Here is a 16290-nt window from a genome sequence, read left to right as displayed (position 1 = left end):
CGCAAATCCTCAACTCCCAGGGCTCCTTTTGACATTCCCTCCACCTGGGAAGGATAGCAGTTGCCAAAATGGTTATGCTACACTGTTTGCTCTATCATGATGCAAATTCACCCTGCGTCCTGCCCAAATCACATTTTAAGGAGATAGACATCCTGCTACAGTATTTGATTTGTAATGGGAGTGAAACCGTGGTAGCTCTAGCCACACCAACATGACAGGCAGACCGAGCACAAGACTTCGAGCTTTATTAACTCTTGGCACAAAGTAAATGGCTAGCACCCTGTCTGTCCAGCTCATATTTAAAAGAACTGAGTGATTCAGATGGGAGAAGTAAAATTGCCCAAATAGGGCAATGGGTCTTAGATCGCACTAGGCCACTAAACTCCCTATCCCACCTACTTAGAGTAGCACAACATTGCCACTGGTAAAGCCTCCACTGTTCACATACTATTAAGCTCTATAAACTCAACATTCCATTCTCTTTATTATTTGCCATCTCACCTACATTGAGCTATACCAGAGTAAGACACCTCTTTGAGTATGGGGTGGTAAATCCCTTTGAAACCTTGCAGGATAGTTCTGCTCTTCCTCCTGGGGCATTCTTGACACACAGGATGCACCTAACCCAGTTGCATGCCTTCTGGAATAATACCACCACAGGCACTCTTCAGCATGAATGTGGGTTGCAAATTGATCACTTGGATCTGTACATCACTGCTCACACTTTACTCCACCCGCTGACCAGACACAGACTTTGTTGGGAAAGGGACTTAGGGCTACCACTTAACAACAAGGAATGAGCTAAATTCTTTGAATATCCTAGAAAGTTTTGTCAAAACACCAGACTTCAATAAATCAAAAACTATTGGCTTCACAGAGCTTATTTGTTCCTCTATACACTCAGCAAATGATATCATGCTAAAAAGGAATTTTACTGATAGGAACTGATACACTATCGCAAAAACCGTCCTCATTGGTCTCGCACGCCAAAAAGAGGAAAGTGGGCACTAAGTTTTCAGACCTATTACTAATCTTAGCAAAGTATGCCATTACCATACTGTACCAATTTGGGTTTTCGATTGAGGGTGGTAAACACTATAGGTGGGCTGTAAACTCTGCTCTGCCGGCGGAGTTCACAGAGTTTTTGTCACTCCGCAGTCCGCTTGGAGGATGGAGTTTAGCAAAAACTCCCCCGACGCTGCATAGCAGACTTTACCGGCACCCACCACTAACTTAGGTGACCACACTGTCTGCTACTTACATGGACTGTCTGTAAACTCATGCTCATACCCGCTGGCCGCCATTGCTCCTCTAACGACTGTCATGTGTCTGTAATTTTAACACTTTTGGGTCACCCAACAATCAATCCAGGGCTGTATATAGTCCGTGAAACTCGTCTGGGTTTGGGAGGTACTGCAAAGTACCCTAAATTTGGAGCAGTGGAGGATTCTTAGCCAATTGTGGTGAGCCACACAACGTTACGAAATTCTCATTGGCTCTGATGAATTCCACAAGCACCAGTGGCTGAGCCATCCTCCTTGCTGTCGGCAGGAGTTGCGGCCTCTTTTGGAGAGGGCTGGGCTTAGTTGGAGTACAGGTGCTGTGCCTCCATGGACTAGGGGAGGACGTGAGAGCAGCTGGATTGCACCCCCCACCCCCCAGACAAAGAAGGTATCTTATTTGTATCTTATGTTCGGGAGATAGGTGCACTCTGGCAATGGCACAGGAGGCAATCACCAAGAGTGTTGACTGATGTGCTCCACCCAAAGACACTGCAACCCTCTTGGTGAAAGGGAAGGAATCAAAGTGCAAGCCCGAGGCTAACAAGGACCTTAGCAGCCTCGTTTATGGTCCTCCATAGTCTTCCATTGCCTTTCACATTAAAGGAATCCAAAATGGATTCTCTGCTGTACCCAGCCAGAAATACGCACAGGCTTCACATTCACCCTACAGCATTCACACAGTTCACATAGACCTTTCACACAGATGGTAGTGAAAGATCCTGGTTAAGTAGAACTGGCAGAATCTTTTAACCGCCTCCCCCCCAGAAAAAAAAAGGAAAAGGTGAGTCTATTCTATTACAAATCAAGCTGCCTTTACTGCTAGGTTCAGAGAGCCCAGGCAGTGAAGGCAGTAGCCACTTTCTAAAAGATGGGGGCACATTGGGTGCCACATTCTGAGCTCTCGATCCATATAAACTGGAGGTCCCTCTGTAAACACACCTGATTGTGGGGTTCACTGAGAAACAAATCAAAACACCTACAGTGACTTTCCAGTAGAGTTAGTGTATGGACACGTGTAAGGCCTTGTGACAGTGTAAGGCAGTCCTGTGAGGGTAAAGGTCAAGGCGAGAGTGTGTCCATGCTGGTTTGCCGTTTTGATGCTTTGCATTTCATGTTTTATCAATGTCATTGTAATCAACATGATGACATATTTCATCCACCAAAAATTTCGCTGTTGTGTGAAGTCTCCGAGTTAGCTGAGAGATACGAAGGGAAGAGTCAGCACAAGCTCAGACAGGACATCGTAAAGAATGAGTCTTTCTTCTCTACCCCGTAGAAGTCAAAATTGCCTCCACTGAAAGGTATAGATAGCAGTACCTTCTACAACTCATATATAAAGATTAGCAAATGGGCTAAATGATAAAGGGTGAGTAAATTTGCCTACCCTCTATAAGCTACCTTGAAGTTAGCTTACTTCACTTTGGTCCTGAAGAAGGCCCACAGACCCGTGAGGGCTACCATGAGCTTATACATGTTGACCTTATAAGACCTACAATCAGGCTCAGTGGGACATTGACACTTCCACTACAGCGCCACCAATTCAGCATTTCAATCTTGCCCAATCCTTGGCAAATACAACATTTAAATGAGGACAGGAGGCAATCTTAACCTCACTCTTCACAACACAGCTTTGCCCTTACTTTTCATGACTGTCAAAAAACCAGACGGTCTACCTCCAGGTGGCAGATAAGGAGATCACTTGGAGAACCGACCACTCAAGTAATAAAAGACCCAATGATGATACTACAATGATGATACTACTCACTTAACAACAGAGCAGAGAATCAAAGTATATCGCACCGCATGCTTAATGTGAATGAGGGTCTTTACCATACAAGATCCTAGACCCTGGTAAGAAGAGGATGTGTGATTAATTCCCCTTTGATTTTGAATATATCCAACGGATGCCAAATGAATCTCTGCTTTGTCCTCCCTCCTTTGAATAAACGACTATCTGGAAAGTAGCACAGCAGTCTGAGGGCCTGATGTATTAAAAAGTGCCCATTCTGCCTCTATGAGAAAATGGGTTCGCACACATGGCCCTAAGTTGTATGTTGCTTTATAGATTAATGTAGTCCTTAAAGCCCAGTGAGGCTCATGTTACCTGCAATATGGCTCTGCTGTAAGAACAATATGAGCCACATAAGGGATAGTTCTGATTTCAAAAAAGTTGTTACACAAGAGATAGCTTTAGTGTCCAAAGCCTGTGTTGCGTTGGAGAAAGCTCTTTGTCCATAGGCTGTAAGTCACCTGAGGTATAACTCTGCTATTTCAAACCTATTTTGCCTGGCGCGATAGTTTTGCTGTCTAAATCCAGTGTTGCTGGGGCGAAAGCGCTACTGTCTAAAACCTGCTAGACCCATGTTACTGAAAGGTGACTTTCCGACATAAAGTTGTGGCTCAATTAAGAAGGGGCAATGCTGTCCAAAGTCAGAGAGTCACCAGGTGAATGAAGCATACTCATATGTAATAGCAGCCAAGTGGATTCAGAGAGATATGCGAGGCCCAATGGAAGAAAGAAACGGGCACAGCCGTTGGGAGCATCACACGTTCCACCAGTTGTGAACTCCACCAGTATTGAGAGAAACTGTTTCCAACATCAAATTAACTCTGCCCCATTAGACCTGGAGGATAGCCGGGCAGGCACAGCCACTTCAAGTAACGGGGGGAAAAAAAGCTACATAGAACCAATACGACTCATCCCAAGCAAAAAAGTTGAACTAATTCCGCAATACAGCTCGAGAGGGCCACATGACATCTTGAATAGAGGGTCTAGTTTAAAACTCTTAGAAGAATTACCAGCCCTGCGTCATATAAAATCAGACAATTTGGAATCAATTGAATTCAAACCAAACCCTCACCAATCAGGCCCAGACTCCACAATTATAACATGGACCGAACACAGCTTTACAGAACAAATTCTGCAGCATCAGGAGGAATTCTCCCTATGGGGCATAGAGTTAATAAAGGTGGAGCCCGCACAATACCCCAGTCCGCTCCAGAAAGAAAGCCCAAAACGGAGCCTCTTAAAAGGCGTGAAAGGCCCAGACCAAAGAAGCACCATGGCAGAAGAAGGTCACCCACCTAGGCAAATTACAATCACAATTGCTCACCAAGAACAAGTCACACTTGAGAGGCACCCACAAGTTCCCTTGGTTTCAAATCAGAGGAGTGTAGAATGAACTAACCCAAGAAAAACAGCAGGTAAAGAGCAGGGTTGCAAGACCTGTTCTTGGAAGTACAAAGCTGGAGGAAGACAATTTCATAGAGTTCATTACACAACTTAACATACTCCTGCTTCAGGAAACCTGGCAGACAAAAAACTTGCCACTTGTGGGATACAAAGAACATTTCATCCCAGCACAAAAGGAGGCACGGCATGTTAGGGCAAAAGGAGGGCTATCCATCTTTATATCCACCGACTTCCTTTGGAGAGATGTCTGTATTGATTTAGATTCGACATGGATGCAATGCATTAAATTAGAAATCTCCCCTATCGTGGGTCTATTAATTCTGAATTTATACATGCACCCAGCGGGAAAACACAAGGGGAAAAGAATTAAGCAACTAACAGCCGCAATTACAACGCTGAAAACCACCTACCCAAGTGATAATATGATAATAACAGGTGACTTCAACATGAACCTAATCCAAGGACAGGAGGGAAATTTAGCGACCTTTATACAGCCACGACAGGGCAATTGAAGTAGACAAGATGCAATGGGGAAGAAATGTGCAGCAAAATTGGAAGCCCTCTTTCTGCACACGCTAAATGGAAAGGGCCCCTTGGACAGACCCGCAGCCCTAACGAGGGTCACCAGGAATACAGGCTCAATAATAGATTTTACATTAGCAGACCCTAAACTATTTCCTTATATTAAAGATTTCACATCCTGGAACGGGTAGAAAGCAACCACTATCCCCAGATCTTCACATTATCTATCAATCCAAAAGAGTCGGAGCAGGCACATTCTCTAATATTGAACACTCAACTCTTTAACTTACAACGATTAAACTGAAACGAAGACAACATTTCCAATTAAATGGAGACATGTCGCTCATTGCTCTCACTGTCAGCAGAAGCTCAAGATATAGTAAAGGCCTGGGAGTCCTTCGTAGTTGACATCAACAAAAATACCAAAACAAGTGCAGAGGACACAAAATAACAAGAAACGGAGGAGGGAAGTGGTACACGCCAAAAATGCTTTCAATAAAAAAGCAGCTGAATACATACCTAAGGTCATTTTGAAAAAAGGACCCCCATTTATCACAACAAACTCTCACATGGATAGAAAATTTTTAAAAGGAGCTAAAACGTGAAACCAAGGCGGCCAAGCAAAAGTATAAGGAAAATCTCGAGACCACCATACTCCATGCCAGCAAGCTGAGATATTCCAAACAGTTCTGGGCAAATATAAACCTCATGCTTAATGGTAAACAGCGGCAGTTCAACTCAGACATGACAGATCAAATCTGGAGTGCTCACATCGATGCAACGTACAATACCACACTGGACAAGTGCACAGACAACACAACTGAGATTCCAACAGAGCTCAATCTGACTCCTAGTTCAAGAACAACCCCAGAAGCTGGGAATCCCAGCAAGTAAAAAGATCCATCTCGTACCCTCAGTCTGGTACCAGAGGAAGCTTCAGCCCCGGACCCAATAAAGTCATTTCAAATCAAAGAAGGTGTAAGCCAGCCATTCTGGAGCATACAGGAGAAACAGAGCAGATAACTCCAAAGCAGGTTCTGAGGACTATAAATCACCTGAGAGCGGACGGGGCTCCCGGACCAAACGGCCTACCAAACGCTCTATTTAGGCAAGATCCTACATTTTGTACTAGCCTCTTATCCCCCTTGTTCTGTAACAGCTTAAGGACCGGGAATATTCCTGACTCCTGGAGGGGCAGCATCCTTCAACCGATTCATAAATCGGGGACGCGCTCAGAACCTAACAACTATAGGTTAATAGCCCGCATAGACGTTGAGGCCAAGATCTATGCATCCAGCTTATTGGCAGATCTGGAGACTTGGGTCAGAAGCAAAAACTTGATCCCAGTGACACAAACAGGATTCCGGGCCGGCATGGGCACCCTGACAAACTTATCAGCACTAACTCTCCTAGCTAAGAAAACAATTCACAACTCTAACATCCTGTACACATGCTTTCTAGACCTCAAAGTTGCTTTTGATAAAGTGCCAAGATCTAAACTATGGGCTAAAATGAAAGATTGGGGCGCCCCTCCCAACTTATTTGGAGCAATTATCAACTTATATTCGCATACTAGGTTCCAAATAAAAAAAGGGGATGGTCGGCACCTAACAAAGAAATTTCCAACAATTAACGGGCTAAAGCAAGGATGTGTGCTGGCCCCTAGCCTATTTAACATCTACATCGCCGACCTAGAGAGCGACCTGCGCACAATCCAGGGTTACCCACCGAAATTGGGACAAACACCCATAGCGAGTCTGCAATACGCGGATGATATTGTGCTTCTCTCACAAACTCCACTCGGTTTACAACGGCTGATCTCACAACTTGCGTTGTACATCTCAAATGCACAATTAACAATAAACCTTAAAAAAGCTTTTTCAGCACTCGTAAAAAACGACCAAAATTTATATGGAGGATAAATTCTTGTACTCTAACCCAGGTGGATGAATACAAATATTTGGGCATCCTACTAGATCGCCAATTAAACTATAAACATCATCTAGACCTTGGGAACACAAAATCAAAACAACTTCAATTTGCTTTCAAAACCATACAAAAAAAACTAAGTGGAATTTCAACCGGTCACTTGCTAAAGGTTGTAGCAGCAAAATTTCTGCCTTCAATCACATATGGCTTGGAAATGATGGCCACCAAGGACTCTAAAACGCTAAACCTTGCCCAATCAAGATTGTTTAAAAACTCTTCTCAATTCCGCGACATATTTCCCAAGCGGAAATACGCCTGGAATACGGATTAACAAACCAGATACGGGCCAGACAAGGGGTCCTGGCTAAATATTACCAGTGCATGAGGGATGCTGAAGATAACACGCTTGCCCACCTCTGTTGGGAAGAAGTCGAAAAACAGGCTAGGCAGACCAATTCCACATGCAAGTCTTTTAGGCAAGTGCTTCTATCGTTAAATCTGGAAGAAGCTTGGCATTCACAAATGTCATATTCTGCTTTTAAACAAACCACCAACAAAGCCGTCAAACAAGCATCGTTGCAAATAGACAAAGCATTAGTGGCTGGTAAAAGTCATGCCTGGATCGTGATGCCAACATATAAACAACTAAAACAACAATCTTATTTACAAGAATGTTTCAGGGATCATTATAAGAGGAAACTAAGCTTACTGAGGTTGGGGTGGTTTCCGAGCAAAGACCTTACCCCAAAATGGTTACGGACCTGGCAAACTCTGGATTGTCGCCTCGAGTAGAGTCATTATTGCATCTATTATGTATCTGCAAAATCTAAGGAAGATCCTCCTGAGGCCATTCCTAAGAGAAACACAAGTCAGAACCTGCAGGGCGGCTGTGATAAAATGCCTCAGTGGGTCTTCGATACAACTTTCCTGTAAAACGATAAAATTCCTGACATTTGCTGCTCAAGAGCTCGAAAAAAAGGTAGCAGCAAAAGAGGAACTGGGACATATGGACACCTTGCAGCCGGACCCAGATCCTCTTTCATTCTCTTTACATCCATGCTCCTCCCCCTCCCCTTCTTGTTTATTTTAAGACACTGCAAGCATTTTATTTGAGACAAGAGGGGACAGTTACATCTACTCAAATATAAGCCCTTATGTGTGCAGCACCCCCTGTTATAACAGTTATTTGTTGGCCCCAATCTTTTAATGGGAGGCTCATTTCCTTATAAAAGTGCTACCCCTGTTTCTTTTTACCTTTGTACATTTAAACACTCTCTCCCTGTTTTTACTTATCATGTATATCTGTGCAAAGTCGCCCAGGACACAGGGGCATGTTTTATGCTGTTTTACACTGATTCAATACGTTGATGTTTATCACATGGTGGTAAGTTCCACCCTTTTATGATTTTAACAAATCAAAATAAAAGTATTTATGCAGTCATATGTAATGTGTGTGCGATCCTGGATGTTTGTACTGTGCCTAACCTGTTGGTGTATGGGTTTTACAGACTGGCACACAACAACAGAGGCTGTTGCCCCCACAAAGACACTCGCGGCCGTGTTTCCTTAGCAATGCAGCGGTTTGCAGCACAATAAGAAAAAGTTTGTAAAATGGGTCCGCGTTGCGCGGCCACAGTGGTGAGCGAATGGCTGAGGGGCAGGGAATGTGGAACGAGGTCAGAGGTCTAAACACGATCATACATTTATTCATGTAATTAAACGCCGAGGTGGTATGAACCCTGTGCAGTCAGTGATGTCAGGTTTCCAGAGCTCCTCAGGATCCGGGCGATGCTATATATGTCCACCTCCTGATATCCCCGGACTCCAACCAAAGGTCACAGAGCCCAGAGGCGATCAGGCGAGGGAAAGGATGGGGGAAGGGTCAGCAGGGACAAGAACCTGGAAAGACAAAGAATACATTTACATACATGATTCATATAAACAGTCTACTCTCATAAGGTCTCACTAGAAACGCCTCAATACCTGTAATTCCCTTATGCCAAGTACAATACCAGAGATCCAGCTCTCCGCCTTACTCAATCATGACCCCTTAAAAACGCTCTTCCCGAGCAGTCACCAGACTCACACCCCATCTGGGATAATGTTAGTCAACCTTCAGAGAGGAACAACGGTCTTACGTCAGACCAATACTTCCATATGGTTAAATTCCCCCTTTCAACATAAAAGACAGTAAAAGTAACTTAGGAGGGCTTCAACGGCGACTACACCGCCACCCTTTTATACACACAATGTAGCGCTCCTTCACGAGGGTGAGGATCAACATGCTATGATCCCTATATCCGTAGAAGGGTTGTTGTGGTACTATCTCCGCCGAGACAGTCACATTTACCCTACCAGGTGGAGTTTCTCCGAGTAAGTTTCCCTGGGGGCCTGGTATGAACGTTTGGACTCCGATAAGTCCGCGCTTGTGCCGGGTTGGATGTGAGCCCCACCAAGCCTTTCCTGATCTCCGTGCTCCTCCGAGCACTGCCTGTAAAGTTAAGCTCCTTCGAGCGCATCCAGAACTTCCTGAGATTCGTGCTACTCAGAGCACTTTACTTGCCACCATACGAAGACGACTCGTCTGTGACGTTGGAGATTCCAAAGGGGAGAGGCTAGCGCTTGTAGAATGGTCGCGGCAGCGGTGGGGGTATTCACGAGGTTCCCGCTCAGCCGAGCGTACCAGGAACCGCTCACCTGATCACACTCCTTCCGCCTCGCTCTCAGCTCCTCTTGGTATCTCTATTTTTCTCTGGGACGCTGTGGCCGATATTCACGGTGATTTCTTCAGCTACGATGATTCAAAATAACGCACGCCTTCTGCCGCACTTGACTTCCTGATATAGACGCCCACTTCCTGGATCTAGGGCTGATGGGACATGTAGTCTCTATACGCTGGGTAGGCGCCGCGGACCTTGATTCCTCACAAGTGAGGCCATCAGGAGGAGGCTGCTGGCCTACACCAAGGCCAGCTTCTGAATCCGCGGGCTGCATGTAACGGGCCCGCAAGGAGCGACGAGGGGCTAATGAACCACACTGATATATGGGCCGGTGTTGGAGAGGAGTGCGAGTGCAGCTCCTCCTGGGCTGCCCGTTTGTAGAGGTGGGCAACACTCTAGCAGATAAAATATACCCACTCGTGGAACTCTGTGGAATTCCACTGAGTTTTTATGCAACTCCATGGAATTCTGCATATTGCAAATTTGCGATCTCCGCCCACCCCTAGTGAACACCCTTCTCAAGCAACAACAACAATCCCTGTCAGGGTGAACTACAGAAATCACTAAATTAACCTGTGCTCATCCCTCTGGTAGCTTGGCACAATTGCATTCAGGCTTAACTTGGAGGCACTGTGTATTTATGCAGCACACAATCAGTAATGAAGTAAAAACTCAGCACAAGAGATATCCCACACCAATTTAGAAAAGATAGAGTAAGGTTTAATGAATAAAGGTAGCGAAAAAAGACAAAAATACAGTAAGGAGAAGAGATATGTAATTTTGAAAGTTTATGAACGAAGAGCACCAAGAAGCAGAAAGTGCTAAGTGAGAGTATCTGGTGGCACTAGACTGGGACAAAGTTACAAGTTCAGGTGGACCGCAACGGAGTGCAGGCCGAATACAGGGAACAGGTTAGCCCCCCCTAAAAAAAATACCTTCTCAAAGCCCAGCGCACAAAATTCAAAACTTTATGATTTCACAGGAGGAGCTCAACTGATGCCAGCCAAGAGTCGAGAACACGGGGAGCCACCCCATCACTTGCAGTCCCTCAGGTTGGCCTTGGGTAAAGGGAACAGGTTCAGTCATCCATTTCAGAGAGCAGGGTAGGGCTCAAGCTGCAGGGCAGTCCTCTGATGAACAAGGCAGGCCTCAAGCAGGAGGGCATTCATCTGGGGAATAAGTCAGGTCTCAAGCAGCAGGACAGTCCTCTGATAAAAGCAAGGCAGTCCTCTGAAAAACAAGGGAGGCCTCAAGCAGCAGAGCAGTCCTCTGGGTAACAAGCCAGGCCTCAAGCAGCAGGGCAGTCCTCTGGGTACTAAGGCAGTCCTTCTTCTATAATGTACACAGGTCCATGAGTATACTGATGAGTGGCTTATGAGGTTGAATATTTAGACCACTTGCCACCCTTCGAAGTAGGGGAAACATCTAGTCAACCCCCACATGTGGGTCTGGAAAGTTTCCTTCTTCCCTTTTATTCCCCTACCCAGGAGGTCTAGGGTGGCAAAAGGCTGGTATCTAGTGCCCCTTCTATCCTGACAGGATGGCCCTCTTCCAGCTATAGCCAAATCCTATTATTCACTGCCTGGGCCCAATGCACATTCCTGATAGGGGAGAAATTAACAGACGTAGGCAGCTGGAAACTCCTAGAAGGCCTCAGAAAGAATGGGGGAGGAAAATTACAACTTCCTAAAAGTGGGATTTTCAAAATTGTAATCTGAAATCCGATTTTACCGTTAAAGAGGATTTCAAATTACAATTCATTTGAATCCAACCATGACATTTCCACCTACTCACAAGCAAATGTTAGCACGTACTAAATGTAATAAAGTAAACCAGTGTTATCCTATGGGACAGGTATGCCTTACGGCAGTGAAAAATCTATCTAGGAGTTTTTCACAACCAGGACTTGTAAAACTTAAAAATGCATGGCTTACTTTTTAAATACAATGCACCCTGCACTATGGACTGTTTCGAGCACAATCAGTGGTGGCTTCTATGTATTCTAAAAGGACAGTTCAGGCCTGGAGAATGGTTCATTTTGCCTTGTTTAATTGACAGTTTGACACTGCAACATAGGATTCAAAGGCAGGCCTGAGACATGTTTTAAAAGGCTACTTTTAGTGGGTGACACAATGAGTGTTGCTTCCCGCTAGTAGTTTATAATTGACAGGCCCTGGGAACCTGTGTTACCATATATGAGGGACTTAAAGTACATTGAATATCCCAATCAGGTGTAAGCAATGTGCCATGTTTAGGGGGACAACACTTTATCACTGGTTAGCAGTGATAAAGTGCACAGAATCCTAAAAGCCATCAAAAAGCTGGAGGTGAAGACAAAAGGTTTGGGAATTACCTTGCAGGGAGAGCCAAGTCCCACAGATATACTGGAAATCCTCCACGGGCCTGCACTTACACCAATATGAGGCAGTCATTAAGCAGTTCTCATCTGATGAAAGAATAGCCCTTCCCATAAAGAGGCCTGTGGCCTCTGCAAATTCCCAAAATCCAGAGAATGCAATTAATTATGTGCAGCTATGCCAGAGAGCAGAAGTTATGACTTAATCCCCCCTTGAAAGGCACAAAGCTACACACATGGTTCTCACCCTCCCAACACCGTTGCTCTTCTTAGCATACTACCACTACCATCACTGTATCATTGCCTGGTCCTTTGAGGGGCCACATGTTATTATCAGTGGACTTCCCCTGCTCCAGCCTACGTACATGAGTATATTTTTACCATCACCATCCTACACTCCTGCTATGGATATAATTCCAGCTACATCTGAGTGGACAGAGTGTTAATTAGTTCACTACATGCAGCCATAACTCTCCTCGCGCCTTGGCCATCGGGGAATTATTTATGATGCTTATTTTTTATGGCACATAAATTGGATAAGAGTTTCACCTCTCTTTACAAATTATGACAATTTCTGCTATGACTCTGTATGTCAACCAGTTAATAATGAATTCAAACCACGGCACAGTTACGCCTGTAGTATATTGTTGTTCTAGTTGCTATCATGTCGCCTTTAACTGTACTTATATTGCGCGCATATTGATTGTATGCTTTCATCTCTTTCCTCTGGATTCTTCCAGATGCTATTATCGCAATGCTGTAAATTGTAATGTACTTTTTTCCACTTTGTATGTTTGTATGGCAGTACTATTTGGTAGTTTCATTTCTGACATTGAGACTTGCTTTAATGGAGACTTATCCGATTACAATATCCTCACAGGGGCAGTTCCTCCCTAAGGCAGAGGAGCGTCGCCCCACTGTATTATCATTTTATTTTTCTGTCGTGGCTCAGCTGGTTAGGGGCGGGGAGGGACTGGACATCACAGGAACAGGGGGAGGAGTGGCAGCACTCTCTTAAGTGGGCATGACGGTTTGACCATCTTGGGCTGAGCAAACACACATGGAAAACATGCCCAGGCCCCCAGTCCCTGTCTTTGCGCTGAACCACGGTGCTCAGACGAATCACAATGCTGCTGTAATGCAATTTGTATTTTTTCGAGAGATTTACATATGAACAAATCTTCTGCCATGTGTTTTAACACTGACGGATGTAGTACCGAGGCATTTCAGTCCAGAAGAGGGGTTTGGCAGGCGTGTATCTTGATCACTTTATATCTCAATCACCTGTAATGCTCATTGTTGATTAATATTATAGATATTCCCAGGGTTAGTAAGAATCCCATTCCACTATTACTCTATGCGGATAGCGCTGTTCTGCTAGCCAGACCCGCTTTTGGGCTCATTTGTAATCATCATGGATTCTCAGGACTTGTCATACAAACCATAAAAAAGACATTTGTCCCAGTGGCAGGGCCCAGCAATACCAGAACTAGATCTTTTTCAGTTCAAAGTCATAAATTGGCTTAAATTAAACGATAAATTCCCTGATTGAAATATACCAGGTTATGATTGTGATGTCAGTCACCTACGGTAGTGATATTTGGGGCTACGTGGATATTTCATATCCACAAATTTAACCCATTCGCCGTGGCACGAATCCCGCCGCGGCGCTGGGGGGGTTTGGGGTCAGCACGGCGCCACCATGCTCATGACGGAACCACGCCATCATGAGTCATGGGCGAGCTGTGCTCATGACGGTGTGGTTCCGTCATGACTCCGCCCACTTGCATTGATCGCCCGCACAGGCGGGGAATCAGTGCCACGTGGGCGGAGCGGCCACCAACGGCCGCAGCATGACGGAACCACTCCGTCATGAGCACACGGCGCCCGTGGCTCATGACGGAGAGGTTCAGTCATGAGCAGGGAACGGGTTAAGAGAAAAAATCTTGTAGATGACTTTTATGTCTCTCCCAGTGCACTCCTTCTTATATAGTGATTCAGTAATTGTCTATGAACTACCTCTCGATATAATTTCTCTTACCCCTTTTGAGATCAGACTTTTCTGGGGCGCCCTGCGGTGCGCTCCCTTGTCAACCTCTCCCTGGAGTCGGGGGTAGTTCCAACTAAATGGAAGCAGGCGGTAGTGTCTCCGATTATTAAAAAACCCTCCTTAGACCCGTCTAAGCCTGAAAGCTTCCGTCCCATCTCGCTGCTACCGTGGCCGGCAAAGTTGACAGAGGCCCATGTCAATCTGGCCCTGTCGGAACATCTAGCCTGAACCAATGCCCTTGATCCCACACAGAACGGTTTTCGTGCTGGTCACAGCACGGAGACCGCTCTCCTCGCAATGGTGGAATATCTGCGTGCTAGGTTGGATGCGGGTCAGACGGCGGCGCTGATATTGTTAGATCTCAGCGCCGCCTTCGACACTGTATCCCATGGCATCCTCCTGCATCGGCTAGAGGAGATTGGTGTCCGGGGTCTGGCGTTGCAGTGGTTCCGCTCCTTCCTGGACAATCGCTCCTTCTGTGTGGCCATTCCTCCCTTCTCGTCCAGTTTTCAGCCTCTGGCCATGGGGGTTCCGCAAGGGTCTTCGCTTAGCCCCACGTTGTTCAACCTTTACGTGAGACCGCTGGCTGATGTTGCGAGGCAGTGGGGCCTTACTTTGGTCTCATATGCTGATGACACTCAGCTGGCGGTTACTCTTAGCGGAGATGTCCATCTAGACGCCCCTAGGTTTCAGTCCGGACTGAAGGCGGTGGCTTGCTGGTTGACAGAAAACCGTCTCCAGCTTAATGCCACAAAAACAGAGGTGATGGTTGTTGGGAAGGGAGTGGAGCTTTGGGGTGATCAGTGGTGGCCTTCTGAGCTGGGCCCCACTCCGACCCCTGTGTCGGAGGTGAAAAATCTGGGGGTCTGGTTGGACGCCGGCCTTTCTTTCACAGGACATACTAAAAAAACAGCAGCCTGTTGTTTCGGCCTATTAAGAGGTCTTAGACCAGTCCTCAAATACTTCGATGCCCCTACCAGACAGCTTGTAGTCCAGGCTACTATCATCTCTCACCTGGACTACGCTAGCTCTCTTCTGGTTGGGGCGAATCAGGCTGAGTTAACTCGCCTACAGCGGGTTCAAAATGCTGCGGCTAGAGCCATTGTTGGCCTGCCCAGATTTTGCCCGGTGGCGAATGTCCTTCGATCCTTGCATTGGCTCCCTGTAAGGAAGCGTATTCTTTTCAAGGTCCTCTGCTTGGCTTTTAAGATACTAAGAGGTATTGGCCCTAAAATCTTGTCCGATCTTATCTCCTTTTATGTTCCCACTCGTAGCCTCCGATCTCAGGGCCAGGCTCTTGCTGTGGTCCCCAGATTTAGACTCTGTCGGATGGGGGGTCGTTCCTTCAGCGTGAAAGCTGCACTAATTTGGAACACCCTCCTAGTTGAAATCCGACAGTTAGACGATCTGCTTTCTTTCCGTAGAGCGATTAAGACTTTTTTGTTTTAGCTGTTTATCTTGGGCGTCATTGTTTTGCTGTGTTGTTTTCCTCCTTGTCTTTGCGCCGGGACGCTCCTTGGCTGGAGTAGCTGTGCGCATAATAAATTAACTTAACATAACATAACATAACAGATGGATCACTATCTGGGCAAGGCCGGAGCTCTATTTAAATATGGGTATATTGATGGATTGTCTTTACCTTGATAAATTGCAGCCCATCCCCAGGCTAAATACGTCAGGATCACTTTTGTACATATGGTTGAAGGGGTTCATTCAAATGTCCAGATAAGATTAATAAATCTGCTGTGGCGACAAGTCCATAGAGAAGATGAGGAACTGATTAAAACATCAGTTTGTATCTCCCGCTAAAGACAACACTACTCTGAACCATATCTCTCTTTTGTCTATAACTGTAAGCTTTGGTTTCTGATAACAAGGTTTAAATTGATTTTATTGCATTGGCTGCTGGCGATTCCCAATGTGTTTACAGATGTTAAAAATGTAGGTTCTCCCGGCTTAGACTATGCGTCCCCGCAGGGTACCCTTCATTTTGTCATGTTATGTCGGTATTTCAGTAAGCCCTGAAAGGACTTTACATTGCCTCTATTAAGGTGTCCTTCGTTAATGTTTTTACAACTATTATCGGATGAATTCCATTGTTATTCTATTGCTTGTTTTTCACCTGCAGCTGTGAAAATTTGAAGGTCTTTAAAGGGTTCATATTAACCTCTTCCCCCTTTAGATGTATACACTTGTAAGTTTAAATGTATTGGTGAACAGTTTTATGTGATTATTGA

This window comes from Triturus cristatus, chromosome 11 (assembly GCF_964204655.1).
Source record: "Triturus cristatus chromosome 11, aTriCri1.1, whole genome shotgun sequence".
NCBI classification, from domain to species: Eukaryota; Metazoa; Chordata; class Amphibia; order Caudata; family Salamandridae; genus Triturus; species Triturus cristatus.
The sequence above is the reverse complement of the archived record's forward strand: the minus strand, read 5'-3'. Positions refer to the sequence as shown.